This window comes from Cryptomeria japonica, chromosome 7 (genome assembly GCF_030272615.1).
Source record: "Cryptomeria japonica chromosome 7, Sugi_1.0, whole genome shotgun sequence".
NCBI lineage: Eukaryota > Viridiplantae > Streptophyta > Pinopsida > Cupressales > Cupressaceae > Cryptomeria > Cryptomeria japonica.
This window is the reverse complement of record NC_081411.1, coordinates 629,837,367-629,861,895: the sequence shown is the minus strand read 5'-3', so window position 1 is coordinate 629,861,895 and position 24,529 is coordinate 629,837,367.

The following is a 24,529-nucleotide window of genomic DNA, read 5'->3' as shown; positions in this document are numbered from 1 at the left end:
AAGATTAATTCACCCTATTTTGATAACAAATCTTTTTGTCAATTTCATCGTCAACCTGGGCATGATACTGAAAAATATTTTGCTTTAAAAGGTAAAATTCAAGATTTGATTGATAATAATACTATCTCTGTTTCTGGAGTGAATGATAAAGGCGACACATCTGTAGCTCCTCCTAACCAAAATCTTCAGATTTTTACTGATCCATTACCTTCTCATACCTCTAATGTGATTGAGACTAATGATTCCTCTTTCTCATCTGATGGTCTTGTGTCTATGACTCCAAATGTGATTAACTTTGTAAAGCAGCAAGAAAACCCTAAAGAACCTTCCATCACATTTGATTCCAGTGAAACTATCAGGGCACCTGATGGTCCTTTATACATAGTTGCAAAAGTCAAGAATACACCTTGCCGTGGAGTGCTTATTGACCCTTCTTGCATGGTTAATGTTATTACTGAAGAATTTCTTTTTACTTTGCAATTGAATCAAGTGATCTATAACAAAACAGATGTGGTTGTGAAATTATTTGATGCATTTTCTTCTCCTACAATTGGTTCTATCACATTACCTATTGAAGTTCATAACAAGTCCCTTGATGTGAGCTTTGTTATTATTCCATCTTCCGAACAATTTCGTGTGAAGCTTGGCTATCCTTGGCTATCTTCCATGAAAGCTATTGCTTCTCCTATTCATAAATGTTTGAAATTTCCCCATAATGGTGAAGTTGTTCCTATCAATCATAGTCTCTTTAAACCAGCTGAAAGAACTTCTAGCATTCCTATTGATTATTTTTGGCCTAAACAATTCCAATCTCTTCCTCTGCGAAGTGATCATCTTTTCAAATCTTATCAAAAGTGGCAAACAGATATGATCCTATCTCTAAGCGAACCTAGAACACCCAAACTTGATGTTCCTATCATTCTTGAGAAGGAAGTTCTTCCTTTGAAAGATAAAACTAATGTCTTTCCTCAAGAAGATTCCCAACCCATTCCTATGGATGTGACTATGTCTATACCTAATAAACTTTCTAAAAGTAGACCTATACCTCCTCGTCATGATGGACTTGGTCTCCTTCCTAAACCAAATATTCCTCCTTTATATGGAGCAGTTCCTCCTCCTTCCTTTTATAGAGAGAAGAGACCTTCCTCTTCTCCTATTATCCAACCTAAGAGACCACAACCTAAACACCCAAGTGATAAGGATGAGAACATTCCTCCTGCTCAATCTTCTCCACTTCCTACTAAGACTAGATGAAATCATTCAGCACATGAACACCGACGAAAGCGTCATCTTAGAGCTCAAGCAGCTGCTTCTCAAACTTTGCAATCTCCAAAAACACCTTCAACAGGCATTATTCCATTTTCTCCAAAATCTCCTAAACATAAGATGCATGATGGTCTTGATCCTATGTGAGTTAAAGATCCTATTTTTATAAATCTTGATGATGATATAGATGAAAATGTTATTCATGATGAAAATGCTACTTCTCTTGCTTCTGCTAATGAATATGAACTTGTTGATGTTGATAACCATTTATCTAACGAATTTTCTAAAGCACTTATCCTAGCTCCTAGACAAGAACAACGTGGCTTGGAACATGAACATAGCCCTTGTTTGGATCTTGTGATAGCTCCATCTGTTGTGTTAATGTTCCTCCTCTAGCATGTTTCCTGCCTTCCCGAAACATTGATCAGCAAGATTGGGGGGTGGATGACGTGCTAGACTAGTTACATTAGCATAGTAGATTCTCTCCTCCTCTCTTTTGTTACTTCTTCTATGTGTTATTCTCATTCTTCTATTTGTTGTCCTTAGTGTTGTCTACTTGAGGATGATGCAAAGCATTGAGATCTCTTTTGGTCTCTCTCATGTTGACTCAAAAGACACATGTGTTCCCTTCTTCTAGGTGACCTTCCTTGATTGGGGAATGAAGAAAAATTATGCATACATACATATGATATACATGAATTATCATACAGCATACTGACCCCGAGAAAGCGAAGTCACCTCATGCTTTGTGTTTTGTGTCTATTATCCTTGGGTTTATCTCACACTTGGGGGCTAAATCTTTGTGATAACGTGCTCCTTTCTCTTCTCATTTCTTACATGTATCACTACCTTAAATTAATCACCCCCGTTGAGGCATGTGCAATCGCTTTAACGTAGGGGGGCATACACCCCGTCTATCCCTTCAAGATAGTTGAAAATTTCTTGGCGAACTTAGCCTTGCCTTGAAAATTTTTGATATTTCTCTTGCATGACTCATAGTGAGGGAACCTTACTACTGATAGTCATGGTTCTCCCTCGTGATCTTCCCTTTTACTTTGTCAAATGAAGTCGTAACATCCTTAGTCCACTGGGGGGCTTGGCGTATCTTGCCTCCTTGACGTGGTGAAAGTCTTTCAATGTTGTTTCCTTGTACATTATCGGAAGTATGAGCGTACACTTATACTCCCACTAAAGTGGGGGCTAAATGTAGCGTCCTAAAATTGCGACACTTGCAATTTTGACTGCATTTCGGTCTTCATGATGGCGACGCAACACGGAACCTGAATGGAGACCCCGAAACTTGTCCACGACATCAAAAACTATATTTTTCCAGCACCCTAGCCTGATCCTCCTTGCACCCCGCTGTCCTTGGAGGTGGGACCATGGCGCCCAGTGCCCTAGTCCCTAGCCCTATTTTGGGCCCGGTCTCTTATGGGGCTTCGGGTCTTTATGTTTGCAAATTGGAAAATAACCTTTCCTAGTCGGCCTAAGGTCAGAAAAATTAGTCTATCAGCCGTAATTGACAAGTATATAAACTACATTTCCTCTCCCATTTGAGAAGGAAAAAAAGATACAAGGCGGAAGCGATACTCAAGTATTCAAACATTCAAGCATTCAAGCATTCAAGCATTCCTTCAAGCAATTGATCATTCTAAGTCTCCATTCAAGGCTAAGTGTTGCCTTCAAGACAAGGATTCAACCATTGAAGAGGAGATCACATACTACTTACAACATACAACATACAACAACATCTACACCTTCGCATGTAAGAATACAAATATTCTTACAACAAGGTACTAGTACTTGTTTTAAATTACAAACATTTACATTTACAGCATTTCTCATTTCTTGGTTAATTCCAAAATTGGGGTTTGACCTAAGGGAAAACCCCTAATCCCTAACCCCCCAATCATCTTCGCTTTTCTGTGTGTAGGTTGCAGGTACGCGGCTGAAATTGAAGATCTAGAATCCTTGTGCAGAGACGAATAGATCCCCCTTCATTTCGTGGATTTTTCGGAGGACCGTGTGCACGCTGGGCACCATCGTCCCGTCAACTTTCGCTCAAATTTGCAGGACAACGCCGTCTTGACATTTTACTGCTAATTCTAGGTCCGCAGCTTCATCCTATATTCCTATCTCTGTTTATAAGCGAATCTTTCTCACTTTACATGCATTCCTAGTTCAATCTCTCTATCTACATTCTTTACAAAAGAGGGTAGCCTTGCTGTCTTAACCCTTGAAACTCATTTAGAATCCAATCTTGCACTGTGTGGGATTGGATCTTGTGGGTTTCAACCCCTCTTTTGAATGTAAAGTCTCCCCCAAGTGAAAACAGTCAATCCTAGTGACCTCCCTTCTCTCTCCTTGGAGTTGGAGAGGGGAGAGCAACTAGGGTTCGATTTTCCGCTTTACACATACATTCATCAAAGACTATGTGGATGACATATTGGCTAAATCATACAATAGAGAACATATGGAGATACTGGAAAAGATCTTTGATAGGTTAGAACAATACAAGCTGTGGCTAAACCCTAAGAAATGTGCCTTTGGTGTCACTTCAGGAAAGCTATTGGGATACATTGTTTCAGCAAGAGGAATCGAAGTAGATCTAGGTAAGGTAAAAGCAATCATGGAAATGGCATCTCCCAAGAATATCAGTCAACTAAGATCACTACAAGGAAGACTCCAGTCAATCACAAGATTTGTGGCTCAATTAGTAGATAAATGTCAACCATTTACACATCTATTTCACAAATATGTTAATTTGAAATGGGACCATCAATGTGAAGAAGCATTCAACAAGATCAAGGCATATCTCATGCAACCACATGTTCTAATGCCACCAATTCCAGGAAAGTCATTATTACTCTAAGTATCAACTACCAAAGTATCATTAGGATTTTTTCTCACACAATGAGACAATGAAGGAAAAGAATGAGCCATCTACTACATTAGTAGAATAGTAGTAGGCTACAAGATCAACTATTCACTAGTAGAAAAATCATGCTTGGCAGTAGTTTTTTCTTCTCAAAAATTACGACACTATCTACTATTTCACTCCATCAAGTTAATAGCTAAAATCAATCCTCTGAAGTATTTGCTCAACAAAGCCACATTGACAGGACGACTAGCAAAATGGATCATGATTCTAAGAGAGTTTGATATTGAATATGTTGACAAAAAAGCCATCAAGGGACAATTCATTGTAGACCAACTAGTAGAGACACCACTTCAAGATGATCATCCTTTACAGATTGAGTTTCTTGATGCTGATATCCTAATAGTCACAACAAAAACATGGCAATTATACTTTGATGGTTCATATACACAGCATGGATAAGGAGTAGGTATTCTATTTATCACACCACAAGGTCATACAATCCCAAAAGCATACAAATTAAGCTTTCCATGCACCAATAACACTGCAGAGTGTGAAGCTTTAGTTACAAGTATCAAAATGGCTATAGAATGAAATATTACACAACTTCAAGTCTTTGGAGACTCTCAGCTTGTCATTAATCAAATCAATGATGACTATCAAACAAAGGATGAAAAGCTAATGCCTTATAAAAAGATGGTTGATGATATCAAGAAACACTTTGTAGAAATAACTTTTGAATAGATCCCAAGAAATTACAACAAAGTAGCAGACACCATGGCTACACTTGTGTCTCTATTGCAGACACGAGAAAATCAACAACATTATGAATTCCTGATGGAAGAGTTGTTTTATCCTTCTCATAATTGTCCTAATTCCCAAATCATCTGTCAACTTATTAGACATGATTCCTCCAACTATGGCCAAACTTACACATAACTGAAAGACAATACCCTACCTCCTGACCTATCTAAAAATCAAAAAAGAAACTTTATCCGCCAATCCTCCCATTTTACTCTTGTCGTGGATACCCTGTTCAAACGAGGTGTAGATGATACTCTTTTAAGATGTCTTCAACAAGAAGAATTTGAGAAGGCCTTAGATGAAGTCTATAATGACATTTGTGGCACTCATTCAAGTGGTCTTACCCTTTCAAAAAAACTCATATGCTTGGGCTATTATTGGCCGACTATGGAACGAGATTCTTTTCAAATAGAAAGAACATGCAAACAATGTCAGATCCATGGGAATTTGATTCATGCACCAGCATAAGTACTTCATGCTTTAGCAACATATTGGCCTTTTTTTCAATGGGGTCTTGATCTAGTAGGAAAGATAAACCCTTCATCTAATGGTCACAAATTCATCCTGGTAGCTACAAAATATTTTACAAAATGGATTGAGGTTGTACCTCTCACAAATATCATAGGAAAGCAAATTGTTGCATTTATCTTGAATTACATCATCTATCGCTATTGAATACTAATGACCATTATCATGGATAATGGGCAACCATTCAAGAACTAGGATGTACAAGAGCTATGTGAGAAGCTCAAAATTCAGCATAGATTCTTGACACCTTATTATCCATAGGGAAATGGGCAGGCAGAAGCATCTAACAAAACTATTCTGAAAATCCTCAAAAAGATAGTGAGTGATGCTAGGAAATATTGGCATATTCAACTGAAGCCTTCTCTATGGGCCTATCATACCAGTATCTATACACCGATGGGTGCCACACTTTTCTCTCTTGTATATGAATCAGAAGCCATATTGCCAATCAAAGTAGAGATACCCTCTCTATGAGTATCCTTAAAAGGCCTTATTCTAGATGAAGAACAATGAGTATCTAGACTACAAGAGTTAGAACTGATCCATGAATGAAGACAAATGTCTTTGATCATTTAAAGGTATATCAGAAAAGAATGTGTCGGAGCTATAATCATAGGGTTAAACCATGAATCTTTCAAGTTGGAGAACTAGTACTAAAGGAAAATCCATGCAACCAAGTAGAGCGAGAAAAGAAAGGGAAATTTGAACCAAAGTGGTTAGGTCCATTTGTGGTCACAACAGTATTTGGGTCAGGGGCATATCAGCTATCAATATAGGATGACGATCAACTCGAGGAACCTATCAATAGCATGCATTTGAAAAAAATTATGTTCGAAAAAGCATAAAATCCAAAAAAAAAGTAAAAAAGAAGAAAATCCAAAAACAAGTGAAAAAAACAAAATCCAAAAAAAAAAAAAAAAAAAAAAAAGTGCAATAAAAACAGACAGTGGAAACCTGGCAAACAGGCGCTATCTTTCTGCTAGTTCTTCCATCTATTAGTTCATGCATTTTTCCGCTTGCATTCATTCATTTTCCATCAACGTTAATCATCATAAAGCCTTTGTACATATGCAAACATCCCAGGTGACTTCTTGCAGTGGTTTGGATCATTGGATAAATCATAACAACTTTGTTTCTAGGCTTGGGGCAAAATCCTACACCTAGCTGGGGGCAAACTATTGATCATTTTGAGCTAAATCAAACAAGTAGAACAATAGTTAGACAACTCTTATCAAGCAAAAACTGAGACACATCCAACATTGAACACGAGATCAAACTATCAATTATTAAGATATCACAAAGTTAGTATAAGCACATCACACACTTTTCAGTGGATGATATATTTTTGGATAATGATTTTAACATGATTGTTTAAATTTTCTATATTAATTTCCGCTATCATGATTTTTGAGTGACTCCAGGATGGCATTGACTAGAGGAACAAGGAAGGAACATGATATTTTTCTTTTCTACTGTCTGAAAATTAATCATTAATATGTTTAAATTCGTCTTCGAACATGATCATCGAAATATCATTGAAGACATTTCTGATTTGCATATTGAAATGATTAATATTGCCTATTTTACACAAACAACACTCAGGTCATCTCGATTTAATTATACCTCAATGCTTGTGTTAACTTGCTATATCAAAATCCAAGAAAATAGTGCTCAGGTCATCATGGTTTAATTATACCATCGATGTTTGCACTCGCTTCCCACATTTCAAAAGCTCAATGATGAAAAAAATGCAAAATAATCTAGTGACTGGTCTGGTCGTAGTTTTGCATTTCATTTGAATTTAGCTTGCATTTCATTCTTATATGGGATCCTACATGCTCCTTTTATCCAAGGTTAAATCTATCGCGGGAATCATCAAAATATCATCGCAAGTGTATACACAATCAGAATGATGACTCATCTCTCTCATGTATCGATCTATCCCAAAGCTTATGCTATATCTCTCAACAAAATCAACAATAAACATATCCAAAAATTTATGCAACTTGATATCAACAAACTATCAGTTCTTTATCTAATCAACCTTATCAAATCAAATAAATCAATCAAACCTAATCGATTCTATCATGTCTTATATAGGATGTATCCTTCCTGAAACCAGACAATCTGATTCTGATTCATGTCTTACACAAGATGTATCCTCCTTGAAACCAGACATTCTGATCATGTCTTCTACAAGATGAATCCTTCCTGAAACTAGATGCTCTGATCATCGTTGTTTATACAGGATGAATCCTTCCTCAAACCAGACTGAATTTTGATCTTATCAATCTAATCGATCAAGATTTATCAATCTTACCAATCTAAGCAATGAAGCTAATAGAAGAACTCGCATTTTCATCAAAATATAGTTGCAGAGATCAGATCAAATCTATTGAGATATCAATTTCGCAAATAGTCCAAAGATCAATTATCTCAATTGATCTCTCGAGGGGGCATCATTGTACCAGAATTTAGCAATTAAGAGTTGGGGCATCCTATCAAATTAATATCACCATCAAAATGAGATTATTCTTTGAATCAACACATCATCACACCTCACTTCAAAGAGGGGCAAAACATATACACCTAAAAATGGTCTGAAGATAATTAATTAAATAAGCAATTATTCATCTCCCCATTCATCTACCATTAATAAATCTAAGGATTCATTTAATAGGTTCATTTAATAATCCCTTTTTATTAATTAATTCAAATTAATTAAAACAAATCAATTATGAGTTGTTGAGATTAATTAGCCTTTTCTTATTAATTGAATTTCTAAATTCAAATTCTCCTAACTTTTTAACCATTCCTAAACTTAACCCATTCTACCTACCCACATGTTCCCTTTCATTCAACCTCTTCTAGAAGCTTTGTGCAACTTGTTACTAAGTGTTCCCTTTCATCCAACCTCTTCTAGAAGCCTCTTAACACTTGTCACCATAGAGATGACAGATGTTCCCTTTAGTCCAACCTCTTTTCCAACCTCCTCCAATTTAACCATTGATATCTTCAAATCAATCTTGACCATTGATTCCTACCACCTCACCCATAGCCTTGAGAAATCCTATAAATAGAACCTATTTTGGAGCACAAAGGGTCCCAATTCATATCATTTTTGGCATCCTGATTGATTCATCTCATTTGCATTCAAGCAATGTTACTATAGGCATCTATATTCTAGTTTATCAATTCAAGCATTGTTATCATGTTCAATTTTAGCTTAATTGCATCTTCATTCTAGCCTATTTTCTAAAATAATCATGAAATCATGTAGCTTAGTCATGCTATCATTGCTAGATCATGCATCTTCATCATTCAAATCCTCCATTAAGTGTAGTGAAGTCACTAGAATTTTCATAACCAGATCTGAGAGCAAAATTCATACTTGCATTTACTAGGAGGCAATAGATCGATTAGCTATGATTTTATCTTTCATTGATTAATTTACTAACCATAGATTGTAATGATTTATTGAGTGTTTTGTGTTGTAGGTGCATGTATAAAAGGTATAGACTTCACAGGCACGATAGTATCATCTGATTGTGGGTAAGGTTTCCCACCGTGGTTTTTCCCTTATTGGGTTTCCACATCAAATTCTCTATGTCATATGTTGTGGATTTTGTATCTCTATGTGTTTTATGCATTAAGTTAAACTAATATTGCTATAACTGTTAATCTATTTTACCGACACTTAAGTTTGGTATATCGGCATTAAGTTTAAGTTGGAATAATTTTCATTTGAATTACAATTTATTGACAACTAGTTCACAACTGATTCACCCCCCCCTCTCAGTTGTCCTTCCTAGGACCTAGCAATTGGTATTAGAGAGAAGTTCTCTTTTTGTAGAAGCCTAACAGCTTGAGGAGATCCTATGGCAACAAATATTTTTAGGAAGGACAATTTGAAACTTGATGGAACTAACTATGGCATATGGAAGATCAGAATGGAAACATATATGAACTGCATTGGAAAAGATATATTGGATGTTACTAAGAATGGCTATGTTGCTCCTATTTCGAATTAACCTCATCCACCAACATTGGCTAAGGACATGGAAAATTATTGCAAAGAAAGCGAAGCACTTCTGAGTGCATTATCAGATCAAAAAATTATGGGATTATCAGATCGATCTACTACTAAACCTATTTGGGATAAACTGGAAACATTGAATGAAGGAGATACCACTGTCAAGATTGCCAAATTGGAATGTTATCGATGTTGTTCACCAAAACTGATTAACCCAAGCTCACTTGCAAATCAATCTATGAGAAATCCAATCTCAATCAATGAAACACTTCAAGGCTTGGACAACATAACATAGGATCCTAATGATCCTCCTACACTTTAGGTTCTGCTAGACCTAGGGGGGGACACCCTTTGATGCATTGAATTAGACCCATTACACACAAGACAACATCAACAAAAGTAGATAGATCTTAAAAAGGCTCAAAAACAAGGAGGGTATTGTAGATGGGCTAGATCTAAACTTACAACTCAACAATGTTTGAATCATTAGATGGATGGACACAACCACTGAACAGAAAAAAAAAAAAGATATTCTGATTTGATTTTAAACTTCTTATGCAAATAACTTCTAATTGTAACATATCAGTGCCTTCATCTCAGAATAGAGTCAACACAAATAGACACAAATGAAATCAAAGTTGTAGATCAGATTCACTGAAAGATATCCCTATATTAATGCCTAGCATTAATACATTCTAGACTTCAAATCAAAAGATTATACAAATCCAAACATTAATTCAGAATTCACAATTTTTGCTCAATGAATTTAAATCCTTTATCTAAAGGATGCCTAGGAACATGAGTTACACTCTCCATTGGAGAAGATAGATTCAAAATCCCTTGAAGACTGAATTTATTGAAATTAAAAAAATGCTTGAAGATAATCCAATGTAAATGTATATATTCCTTACATATACATGGCTTGCAACTAAGAATTTACAACTAAATGTATCTATTCCATGACAGAAAGAATGAGAACATAAAAAATTACAACACATAAAATTAAAATGCACCAGACTGGAACCCCTCTTGGAAATCTCCCATGGAGAGTTTTTCAAAAATTTGAACCCCTACAATTGAAAATAATTAAGAATAAGAAGAGGAGGGAAAAAGATCAGGTTTGCATAACACACTACCAAGTGTCCCCTTTTTCTAACTAAATATTTTCCTTTCTCCATCACATGGAAACTTCTCTTAAAATATCTAATATCTGTTGAAAATAGTTGTAGATCTAAATTCATCATTCTGAGTGCTTTCCAACGGTATATAATACTTGCTATCTCGGGTAAAAAATACCCTCTGAGCAAATTAATTTTGAATGTGGAACCATCATTTAAATTTTTTGAATTTTCCACATAGTTTCAACTATATCATTAACTTTGATTTTTCACCTTTTTTAACTCCTGATGCCTTGCCATGTGGCAGCCTATGATTCTTTAGGAGGTTCCACTGAGCACCCCTTGGGATAACACCTCACCTTTCACCACTTGTCAGCCACTCAGATCACCACTGGACTGCCTGCTTGTTGCCTCGTGGACCGCCACTTGTTGGCCACATCACTGCCACCTCACTCAGACCCACTAGCTCACTTGCCACTGGATCTGCCACCTATACACCATGTCATCTTTCACCATTTCATGATGGCTAATGGGTGTGCATCTTCCCTTCTCGAGATCATGCGCACCGTCAGATCTCCTACAACCTGCACGATCTTTAACCCATTTGTTCTCTACAAAATTCACCTCGGGAACCATGCACATGTGGGTAGAGTCACTCTGGTCACCACTTGGCCTCCTTGGTTGCCTCAGGAAATGTGCCCACGTGCATGGGGTCCGCTTGGGCTCCCAACCAACACCTTGTGTCAAAAGCCTTTGAGCTTTGACATTATACTAGTGTGGAGCTTTGCTTTTAAATACATAAACTTTCCCATCCATAGCCAATGTGGGATAATGTGTTTTGCTTAAAATTGTATTTTTTGAAGGTTTTACCTGAGTTTTAATGGCTACCTCTTAATGTTTCATGTCAATGCATCCACAGAAGAACACTAGCAATACACCTACCAATTTATATTAAAATTTCCTTCTTTTTTACATACTACATGGGAAGAAGCTTGTCATTCAAACTAATAATGGCATTTTATATGTTTCAATGCTACCCTCTAAACACCCACCATGCAAAAGACTATACTGGTTTACACCAGCCAATTCCTAGTTTGTAGAGAGTTTTTGATGGCCGTCTTTTCAATTCCATGTTCCACACAAGGAGGAGGATGCTGGAGATCATGGAATTTGGTTATACACTAGCCAATGCACTTACATAAAGGTTTCTTTGGCTTTTACCAACAACTGCGCAGGGAGAAGATTAGCCTACACACCTACCAATGTCATTTACTAAGAAGATTTAACTTCAACCTTCCAAACAACATACCATGCAGATGATGATTTGGATTTGTTTGAAACTCATAAATTGCCTCCATTCAATGCAGAGAGTATATTGGCAAAGTCACGTGGAGTGTGGGATGCCCATATGCATTTCCTAAAAAAATTTCATGTTTTGCTTCTTCTCCAAATGCTGCACATGGGGGGTTTAACTGGTATTCACTTGCCCATATACATTTGCTTAGGAGTTTGAAGCCTCTGCCAAAGAGATGTAGAGAGGGAGAACTTTGATGCTTTAAACCTATCAATTGCCATTCAATTTAACCCTCCCCATTCTCCACATAGGGGCATCATTTGCTTGAGAGTTAAAATGGCATTGAGCCATGCCACGCTGCATAGGGAAAATTATGGCAAATGGAATGGAGATTTAGCCTTATGCCTGACATCATTACATTTGGTTGGGGTTTCTAATGCCCACGTGACATGCTAATTGCATTTACAATGAAAATTTGGTGCATTTCCTAAACTCCACTCAAAAGGTTAGACATTGGCCACTGGTCTATGGAGTATTTTGCAGTTTGTGATGACCTTGTTATAACTCCATCAGAAACGTTATCAGGAGACTCCTTTAAAATAAAGAATTTTCCTTTTAGTTTGCACTTCCCTTCAACACCAGTTGACTTACATTCACCAATGTCCCCATGTAATTCAGGTTCAACTATTGATTGCAAAATTTTGACGTCATTATTCATCTTTGTCATTCCTTCAGTCAGCTTCACCCATCTTATTAATGAATTGCAGTTGAGATGACATTGATATATATTACATTCAAAAAAAGAACATTTTGCCATAACATCATTGTATGGGCATGAGCCAGGTCAGGCCCAAAAGTGGGTCCTACTAAAAAATATTTCATTTTCATGCAACTGACCTTTGAAATGCCTCAAGAACCTTAAACATACCTCTGGAATCGATCAGCACCATTTTCGGATCATCAAACTGAGTTTTACAACTTTCAGGCGCTTGTGCCTCATTTTTCACATTTAATCACGAAGATGTAATTTTCAAACTAGTCAAAACACCTTTTTGGACCTTGCAAACTGATAGACGTGTACTCTGATATACAAACATGAACTCTGCCAAGCGGTTTCTTAAGATGAATCTCTAGTGAGGAAATATTAATGGTCAAAGATGACCAACTGGCTTTGTCAGCGCTGTGGACTGATAAAGTCAATGCACAGGCAACTCATGATGCCTTTCTTAAAAATATCAAACAATCTCCGTAGACCCTCAAACCTAAGGCATAGGTACCTTGAAGTACATGTCAAAACTTAGAATGCTCTGTTCGACCAAAAGGCTGACTGGGTGCAAATGGTGCGCTCATGAAAATAGCAACTTTAACTTATGTAGTAATGAAAGTACGGAACACTGAAAAAGATGGATCAACAAACCCTTTTGTTACTATTTACTAAGTTGTCATTAGTTTTATGTCTAAAGTCATTCTATATACTCTATTCGGTTATTACTACCAAAATATTTAGCTGGTAAGCACAGAGCAGTCAGTTACAAAAGTTACAGATCACAAAGTTTAGTATACACTAAGTTGTCTACCGAGTAATGTTCCATGACTACTGAGTAGAAAAGATGGTATACCGAGTTGATACACACTGAGTGAAATGTGTTACCAAATTCATTGAACCTAGACAGTTATGGGAAACATGTTACAAAGATCGAGGAACAAGAAACCGTTAACACATTGGAAATTGCACTTATAGATTTTATATGATTTTGAGGTCATCTATCCAATGAAATAATTTTGTATGGTTATTCATTTAATGAATCATGTTTGTAACATCGAAGCATGAACAAGATCACTGTCACAAGAGATCTATTTATACAACATGAATTGAGGATCAAAATATGTGTGTAAAGCAAGACATATGTGAAAAGCAAAATCATGGGAAAGCACAGAGTGTTATGACTGTTATGATTGACAGAGATACACAGAGGTCACCGAGAAGGATTTCAGAGAACAGTCAAGGAACAGAGTAAACAAAAAGGTTTACTGAGTTAATTTATGATTTACCGAGGTATGCTATAAGCAAGGTAATTTCATTTTGAGCACATAGAATCTGCTATAACATTTCAAATGTGAAGTTGCAGATATTTTGTAAGATTTTGATTGTAATATTTTGAGTTGTAAGAGAAACCTTTAACAAGGTAAAAGACTAACAAAGTCTATAAATTGTAAATCCTTTAACCAGGTGCAACATTTAGAATAAGTGTTGTAAAATCCTTTAGCAAGGTAGATCTAAAGATATTGATACTCCTAACAGGGTAAACTATCAAAAATAGCTAAACATGTAGCTCTAACCAAGCAACCTTTATTATTGTAGTAGTGAAGTTGTGGGTGCCATCCCCATCACAGTTTTTCTCTCTAACAAGGAGTTTCTGCATAACCAAAATATATGTGTTATGGAGTGAATCATGAATGATTGTTATTTATTTGTTTTAGCATTATATTATGTTACAACAGTTTTCAGTTTATGCTTAACAGTAAGGTTATTGTTGAAGAAAGGATTTGAAGTACTGATTCACCCCTCCCCTCTCAATACATTAGCTTTCCATATTGGGCCTAACACCTTTTGAAACCTGATCAAATTGATTGGCAGGAGATTGAAATTTGAAACATATCTTTTCTTTTATACCAACAATAGCCCAAAAAAAAAATTCTAACATGATACTCACTGAGGCAACTTTTACACTTATGCAAAACAGGCCTCCGACTACTAAACTGAGCAAATGGATTGCTAGAGACTTGAAATTTTACATATCGACTCACAATTATGCATGTGATTCAGTGCATTTTTAATTTCACCATGGCTATCAATAGGGAAAAATATATAAGCACTCAGAGTAGGATACTTGGTAAAATTTGCATTTGCACCTAAAATGCACTTTCAACTCACCTCTTGAAATGGGTACCTGATAAATTGATCCAAACTGAAAACTGAAAGTTGCACAACACTTCATTAGCTAAATGAAAGGTGTAGGATATATTTCCCAAGCCTTACCCTTTGAAAATCAATTGGCTCCATTTTACCCTCTCTCTAACTAGGCCATTAAAACTGACTCATTTTATGATCATTTGGAAATGCAGAGCAAAATTTTGAAATGGGCCTCTCAAATTCACTCAAATTTAATGAGTCCCAATAGTGGCTCTAACTGGGGGATGGTTGATTGCAAGATCAACACAAGAATTCAGAATCTATGGTTAAGCAGACCACCCAAAAACGGAATACATCTCTTCTCTTCTCAAAAGCAAAGGGCCCCTTATTCTACCCAAACAACAGGGTACTTTATTCAAAACCACACAACTGAAGCAAAGCAACTGTACAAAATATACAAAAATACTTATAACTGATTATAAACTACTCCAAACAATTTTAGCATTTACCTCTGTCAAAAATCTGATTCTTATCACTTGATGTCATGATCCAAACAAAGGCACCTTTCAACAACAACTGAGCATAATCCTTATATCAACCTCTTTCACCTCATTAACACAACAGCTGGTGTGCACACCTTTTGCCTGATTTTGAACTTTGTAATCACACACTACTTCAACAAAAGTAAAATCATGAGAGAAAACACTATAGAGGCCTTCCCACAAGCTGCCATACATTTCACTATCCCAATAAACTCTATCATTTGCAAGGGCATCATCATGTTGAATTTCAAAAATAAAACATTCATTCTCACCACTGTAGTTCTCATCAATGCATGCCTTATTATCATTTAAATTTGTAGAATGAGGGACATTACTAACCAACTGATACGAACAAGGAACATAAATATTTTGATCCAGATGTGATACTTAACTATGTTGATCACACTCTATACTATCCTTGTTCATCAAACTGAACACATCTACTGCTAGGTCCCGGAGACAACTGAGAGGGGGGGATGAATCAGTTGTCAAATAAATTCAAACCAAAACAACTTAACCAGAGATTCCCTTTTTGTTTCAAAAAGATGTGGATATCCCACCCCAATCTTGTAAATTCCATTGTTGAATGGTGGAATCTTGATGTTAATGGAACAACCATGTATAAAGTTGCCAAAAAACTTAAATATGTCAAAACCAATATTAAGACTTGGAACAAGAAGGTCTTTGGTGATATTTTTGATTCAAAGAAAAAATTAGAGGAACTGGACCAGATACAAATTTCCATCCAAAAAGATGGCTAAAAAAAGTATTCCAAAGCCATGGAAGATAAGGTCCTTGACAACATTCATAGCATTATTTCTAGGGAAGAAATATATTGGAGACAAAGATCCAGGGCTATACGGCTGAAGGCAGGGGACAAAAACACTAAGTTTTTCCACATAACTTCCCTAAAACACAAGGCAACAAATAGAATCACAAAACTAACTATTGAGAACAACACTCTACTTAATAAGGATGACATCAAGGATGAAGCTATTAGATTCTTCAAGCAGCTTCTATCTAGTAATGAGGACCTTCATCAGACTCATCAACTCAATCTGGTTAATAATATTCCTAAAATCATAAACCCTATTCAGAATAAGACCCTTGCTGCCATCCCGTCTACTGAAGAAATCAAAAAAGTTGTCTTCTCTTTTCAAGGGGATAAAGCTCCGGGCCCTGATGGATTCCCTATGTTCTTCTTTCAAGAATTCTGGAATATTGTGGGGAAGGATACGGTTAATGCGGTGAAAGAATTTTTTGGATCCAGAAGAATCCTTAAGGAATTGAATTCCACTTTTATTGCCTTAATCCCCAAAGTTGCTAGGGCAGATTCTATGGGAAAATTTAGGCCAATTAGCTTATGCAACTCTTTCTATAAAATAATATCCAAAGTCTTGACTACTAGAATTTTGGCGGTGCTTCCCTTCATCATATCTGAAGAGCAAAAAGGCTTTGTTCCTGGTAGACAGATTCTTGACTCAATCATTCTTTTTCATGAGAACATTCACTCCCTCAGTGCTGCAAAGAAAGAAGGTTTCTTGATAAAGCTGGATTTGGCAAAGGCTTATGATAGATTTGAATGGGATGTTCTATTTAAAATCATGGGGGCTTTTGGTTTTGATGATAAGATTATCAAAATAATCAAAGAACTAATCACTACTCCTATGTTCTCTATTTTGGTTAATGGTTCTCCAACAATTTTTTTAAAAAGTTCTAGAGGGCTAAGACAAGGAGACCCCATATCTCCTATCCTTTTTACCATTCTGGCTGAAAGTATGAGTAGAATGATTCATAAGTTGAAACAAAGCAAAGCTATCAAAGGTCTTCAACCTTCCTCTACCAATGTGTTTTGCACTCATCAACAGTTCGTTAATGACACTATCATCATGGGATATTCTTTAGTCAAGGAGGCTGAAGCCTTCAAAATAGCTCTCAACTCCTATGCTTTGGCAACTAGTCAGCAAGTTAATTGGGACAAATCAGCTATGTACTTTCTCAATACTCTAGTCATAAGACAACAAAAAATTGCCAATATTATTGGATGCAAAGTGGAATCACTGCCTTCCACCTACCTAGGCCTTCCTTTAGGGTTGGCACCCCCAAATTCCTTCTGGAATATGATAATTGATAAAATTAATAAGAGACTTGCAGGATGGAAAGGCTCAATGTTATCTCAGGCTGGGAAAATGTAGCTCCTCCAAGCTACCCTTCAAAATCTCCCTGTTTATGCCCTCAGTCTGTTTGGTATTCTGGCTAAAATTGCAGAAACTATGGAAAGAATTTAGAAGAGATTCTTATGGTCAAGAGTGGAAGAAAAGAAGAGAATACCTCTGATTGCCTGGGACAAGGTGTGTAGACCAAAGAACAAAGGAGGGTTGGGGATTAAAATTATAAAAACTTTTAACAAAGCTCTTCATGCCAAGCAGTTATGGAGAGCCTATGACACTAAGAAAGACTGGAACCAAATTTAGTTTGACAAATACATTAAGAATCAAACTATCCAAGGAATCCTTAATTCTGAGGATATCCCAGCTGGATCCTTCATCTGGAATAGTGTAACCAAATCCATAGAAGTTGCAAAAGCTAGAGCTGGATGGGTCCTTGGAAAAGGTGACAGAATAAGGTTTTGGGAAGACCCCTGGATGAAGAATGAAGCCCTATTTGATCAAAAAAATAGTCAAGCTATTGAATAATGTAAAAGGAGGTTTGGGCTGATGGTTTGTGACTATTGGAAGGAGAATAAGTGGGTTAAACTTGAGGACATCCATCCCGGTTTTTCCTCTATCTAGAAAGAGTTGTTGTCCTTTTCCCCTAACAAAAACTATGATGATGTTTTCCTTTGGAAAAGTGATCCTAAAGGTGAATTCATAGTTGCTTCTGCCTATAAAAACACTTTCTCTCAAATCAACAATCCCATCTGGAGCAAAGTCTGGAACAACATCTTGATCCCTAAAGTCAACATTTCCTTTTGGCTTGCTTCTCATAATAATACCCATACTATTGATAATTTAATCTGAAGGGGCTTTAAATTCCCTAATAGATGTGAGCTCTATCAGAAGGAGGGGGAATCAGTTGATCACCTATTTTTTCATTGTTCCTTCACAAGTGAAATCTGGTGTAAAATGTGGGAAAAATGGAAAATTAACTGGGTCATGAACAAAAGCATTAAGGATATCATATGGCAATGGAATTATCCTACCAAATGTCAAATAATTAAGAACCTATGGTCTTTGACACTCCCCATTATATGCTAGGGAATTTGGAAAGAAAGGAATAACAGGATATTTAGGGAAGATGAGTGTAATACTCAGGTAGTCTTTGATAAAATATGCAGGGCTATAAAGGAGAACATCAACATCCCTCACAAGAATAATCAACAATGGGCTATTATTGATATGAATGATATGGAAAAAGACATTCTTACTGAATGGAACCTAATTTATAAGGTCTATAGATCAGACAACAACAAGAAGAGAGATAACATTGTTTGGAGGTTTCCTGATTATGATTGGATAAAGGTTAATTTTGATGGGGCAGCCAAACGGAACCTGGAAAGGCTGGTGGAGGTGGAGTTATCAGAAATGCTCAAGGAAGTTGTATTGCTACTTTTGCTTCCCCTTTTGTAACCCAAAACAACCATGTGGCTGAAGCTATGGCCATGCTTAAGAGCCTCCAGTTAGCCCAGGAATTCAAATTTAAAAAAATTTGGCTCGAAGGGGATTCTTTAAATATTATACAAGCTCTCAAAGGTAATAGTTCAATTTCCTGGAATATTGCCAATATTATTAAAAGTGCTAAAGCTATCTTTAATAACTATATTAGCATTATTATAACCCAAACATTTAGAGAGGGTAACAAGGTAGCGGATATCCTTGCCAATGAAGGGGTTAAATTGGAGAAGGGCGTCAAATATATAGGGGAAAATCACATCAAGTGGGAGATTAAGGAACAATTATATTTTGATCACCTTAATGGATCAAGCTAATATCATGATTGATTTCTAGGGTACGAGTACCAATGATAGATTTTGGGGGCGGATGAACTGCCAGATGATGAGTGTTTCTTGGCATCATAACCAAGATCATATGTGTGTGAAAGGCAATTGTAATAATATCTGGGTTCATATGAACATGAGTGGCAATCTCAAAATTGTGAAAGACTCTTTACAAGGGGAAACCAAAAATTCAGAGTTTTACCCATGGGCCGAGAGTTGTAATAGAGGATATTGTTACCTGGAAAGTAGAACGGGAGGCAACCTTAATAGGAATGAACCTTCAGGTTGTGAGCACCGGAAGAGAAAAAGAAAGGTGTAGAGAAGGCTCCATAGACACGATTTCACTTATTATATGGAGAAGCTCCATGGTAGTAGAAACTCTGTGTCTCACGGGTTCTCTAAAAGTTGGAGCAATAACAAGGCTACCTTGTTTGAGGAAATTTGGCAAATCGATGAAAGTTTGATCTCGGAGGTCATAGGACTAAAGATGGAGGGGACAAATTTCTATAGGGATAGAAAGTACACCGCTGAGGCCTTCAAAAATTTCCCTAAGATGGAGGACGAGAAGGGCAACCTGGCGAAGAAGGACAACATATCATACTTCACCCCCCAATAGGTAAAACCTTTCTGGCAAAAAGTTCTTAGGGCTTTAATGGAATATTTAACTATGGATGGCAAGTTTACAAAAATTTACAATTATCATTTCACCATCTTGAACCACTTCCGCCATGGGGCTAAAATATCTTTGCCCTTCTATTTAGCCTCTTCTCTAAATGAGAGCCTAGCCGACCATATTAAAAAACCTAGCTCCTACCCTCTAGCGCACCAGGGACTCATTCTGTTGATTTATGAATATATGAAGGATAAGACTAGGGCTACCAAGGATGACCCTTTAATCATCAATGCTCAGATTTTTGAGAAATGCATAGACTCTGATTCAATTGGGGAGACCAGCACCCCTACCCATAAATAAGGAAGGTTGAAATTGTGCAGGAAGAAAAGGATGTGCTTTGTGATGAAGAAGAGGGAAAGAATAGGGAAAATATTACTAAAATGGAGATTAACAAGGAGGAGAATTATGAGGAAGGAGAGGAAGGGCGCAATTCTGAGAATTGTCAACCTAACCCTGAAGGCTCGGAAACTAAGAAAGAGGCTCTGAAGCCTAAGGAAGGTGAAAACCCTATTGTGGAGGAGACAAAATAGAGAAAGGATTTTGCGGACACTATTCTGGATACCGCCCACAATTGCACCCTTGAATTCTTCAATTTTTAGAAGTGGGTGGTGGAAAACATTACCAGCATGCAGGGTAAACAAAGAGAGCTGGAAGTTAAGATCAACAAGATGATCAACATGTCTAACTCTGGGAAGCAGCACAAGGAAACAGAGAATAGTGAAGTGGAGGAGGAAATGGAAATGGAAGACTGGCTAGAGAAAGATTTGATAAAAGGTGACCTGAAACATCTGGAGGACATCATCAAAATAATGAAGGAACTGGTGGAAGAGGATAAGGACAATGTCAATGCCCGGATGGCTAGAAATGAGAAAGCCTTGAAAAGTCTTATGGACCATAGCCTCTAGGTTCTTAAAGTCTCCTCCCAGAACATGAATGTGTTGGTGAATCATTTGGAAAAGAAAAACCAAGAGAAGAACCTGGTAGTTATTGAAGATGCTCCTACTTCCAGCCTAAGCCACCAGACCCCTAGGCGCAGAACCAGGCAGACTACGGCAGAGAAGGATATGAAGATGAAAGAAAGCCAGATTGCTCAGGAAAATAATGACTTGAGGGAAGCGGCCAAGGCAATGATGCTTTTGGTGCAAGATAAAAAATAAACCATGAAAAATTTCTAAATTTATGTTTATGCTGGGCTTGGGGCCAATTTCTTGCTGGCCTCTTACTGTCCTTTTCTCTATTGCTTGTCTTTTTGCTGGTTTTTTGCAACCGTTGTGTTTTGTTTCTTTCCTAAATATCTTTCATATGTAACTAGGTTTTGGGTCCCTTAAAACTTGTTTTTAATTAATCAAAAACTTATTGCTAAACATCGGTAAACTAATATTTTATACCAGTGGTAAGTTTTATTAGATAATTGTAGTACCGGTAAAGATTAATGCATGAAACAAAAAGACAAAGTCATCCACAACACATAACACCAATATTTGTATGTGGAAACCCTATAAGGGGAGAAACCATGGTGGGAAACCTTACCTATAATCAGATGATACTATTGCAGATAGTATGTGTATACAAATGGGGTCTGTACATGCAGAAAGGCCAAGCACCTAGAGCTCACTACTCAAACACAAAATAGGAGTCACACTTAATACAATTGGATGGTTAAATCCAATAAGGATGTACTGCACAAAATAGCATCTTCATATGTTTGATTCAGTACTAGTGTAGTTCTGATATGCTTTCACAAAAAACTTACTTCACGTTTAAATGATGTCTGCATGTATATCTTTGCTTATTCTCGCATATACCTTCACACAATTCTTCTTTGCATTTGACATTCGATCTTACAAATAAGATCTTTCATTTATATCATTACCTGGGACCAATTTTAGTAGGTTGGCTCTAAAGGATATTACAATAAAATCAATTTACAAATAAAATAATATCCAATGCAATAACTAATACAACATGTCAGCTTGATGCATTTCCAACAATAATAAATCATCTCCATAGTGTGCCATGCTGATCTGGAAAAGATAATACTGTCAGTGTATAACCTGGACCTATTTGCAGGTAACAACAAATATGTAAATACGAATATGCCAATAAACAAATCTCCAAGACAAAGTGTCCAAATGATGTCTTCAACATAACCAAGTGTTTTCCATGCCATTCCAAGTGCCGGTGATAATTATATCCTGCCAGTTTACCAGATACCGGTGACTGTGCATGAGTCATTTGCTTGTTGGTGAATGTTGTTGATTCTCCAAAGTGCCAGAGTTGATAAGGTTTAATAGGTGTTGACATCAATGAAAAAACCATACCAAAATACCAACAATCTCCCCCTTTGGCATTGATGGCAACACAATATGGGAAAACCCTCAAAGTGCCAAAACAAAAATGTCAAATACCAAAATACCAACAATTACCAAAATATAAGTAATCTCTCCCCCTGAGAGTGACATGTGTTTCCTTGTGTTTTTCCATAACAATCTCTCCCCCTTTGACATCAAATGCCAAAGTTACTACAAAACCAAGTTCATATACAAAAATACCAACCAATATAGTATACCAACTATTGCCCCTGAGAAGTAGCTTCCCCATCAAAGCCGGAGTAAAAGATTTCTCTGTTAATTCTATTGGTTGATGAAAAACATCAACTCTCTAAGTATCTATCGATGGGGGTATCACCCCAAGCTGATCTCTAAGATATTCAAAAGTCTCCTTAGGTAGAGGTTTAGTGAAAATATCTGCAATCTGTTCTTTAGTATTCACATAAACCAGTTTTATTTCTTTTGCCTCAACATTTTCCCTTAGAAAATTCAGTTTGATGGAAACATGTTTGGTTTTAGAATGTAGTATCAGATTCTTAGATATATCAATTGCTGTAGTGTTATCACAATAGATAGTTAAAGGTTCTTTGCATTTTACCTTTATGTCTTTCAACATTTGCTTAAGCCATCGTACCTGTGTACAGTTAGTTGTTGCTGCAACATATTCTGATTTTGCTGTTGATCAGGATGTACAACTTTGTTTCTTACTCAACCAAGAAACTAGTCTACTTCCAAGAAAAAATTCTCTGCCAGTGGTGCTTTTCCTATCATCCACATCTCCTGCCCAATTTGCATCTGTGTATGCACATAATTCAAAGATTTCATCTCTAGGATACCATAATCCAAGATTTGTAGTGCCTTGTAAGTACCGGAAAACCCTTTTTACTGCTGATTCATGATTTTCTCTAGGATTACTCTGAAATATTGAAACAATACATACTGCATTCATGATATCAGGTCTGGTTTGTGTCAAATACAGTAAACCTCCTATCATAGATTTGTACCTAGTTGGATTAACAGGTGTAGATTCATCCCTTAGTGATAGTTTGTCACTTGTAGTCATAGGTGTGCTTATCGGTTTAGAGTTCTCCATCCCAAATTTCTTTAGTAACTCCTTCAAGTACTTGGATTGACTCAAGAATATACCTTTGTCAGTCTGTGAAATCTACAATCCTAAAAAGAATTTTATTTCTCCAATCATAGACATTTCAAATTCTTGTTGCATTTCAATAGAAAAATCTTTACATAATCCATCTTCTCCTCCAAAGATTATATCATCAACAAAAGCTTCTATAGCCAAGATGTCATCATTAGTCACTTTATAATATAAGTTGTTGTCAGCATTACCTTTAGAAAAACCAATCTTCAAAATATACTTATCTAATCTTGCATACGAAGCTTTTGGGGCTTGCTTCAATCCATGCAAAGTTTTCGTTAACCTGCAAACCATATCTTTGTTATCTGTCAAGGAAAATCCATCAGGTTGTTCAATGTAAACTTCTTCCTCAAGATCTCCATTTAGAAATGCACCTTTAATATCCATTTGATATAGTTTGTAGTTCTTATGTGCTACAAAAGCTAGGAATAATCTGACTGCCTCAATTCTGGCTACCGGTGCAAAGGTCTCATTATAATCAATTCCTTCTTTCTGAGAATATCCCTTACACACTAGTCTTGCTTTATTTTTGATAACCTTACCATCTTCATTAAGTTTATTTTTGAATACCCATTTGGTTCCAATTACATTTTTATCTTTAGGCCGGGGAACTAATGTCCAAGTGTTATTCTTCTCAATTTGTTCTAATTCTTCTTCCATAGCTTTAGTCCAATATTTATCTTCACATGGCTCATTAACTGATGATGGTTCAATTTGAGAAATAAGACATACCTCTTCATTTTTGAATATTCCTCTTGTCATAACTCCTTTATACTTGTTTCCAATTATCTGATCTTTAGAATGATTTAGTCTTACATACCGGGGTGTCTTGGTTTGATGTTGTTCCTCAGTCATAGTGGAACTTTCAGATGATACCGGTGTAATTGGATCTTCATTCTATTCTAGTGGGTTCAATGTAGGTTCATTTGTTAGAATTTATGTTGCTGGTTCAAAGTCTGTATACCTTGAAGTTCCTCTGAGTTGTTCATCAATCTT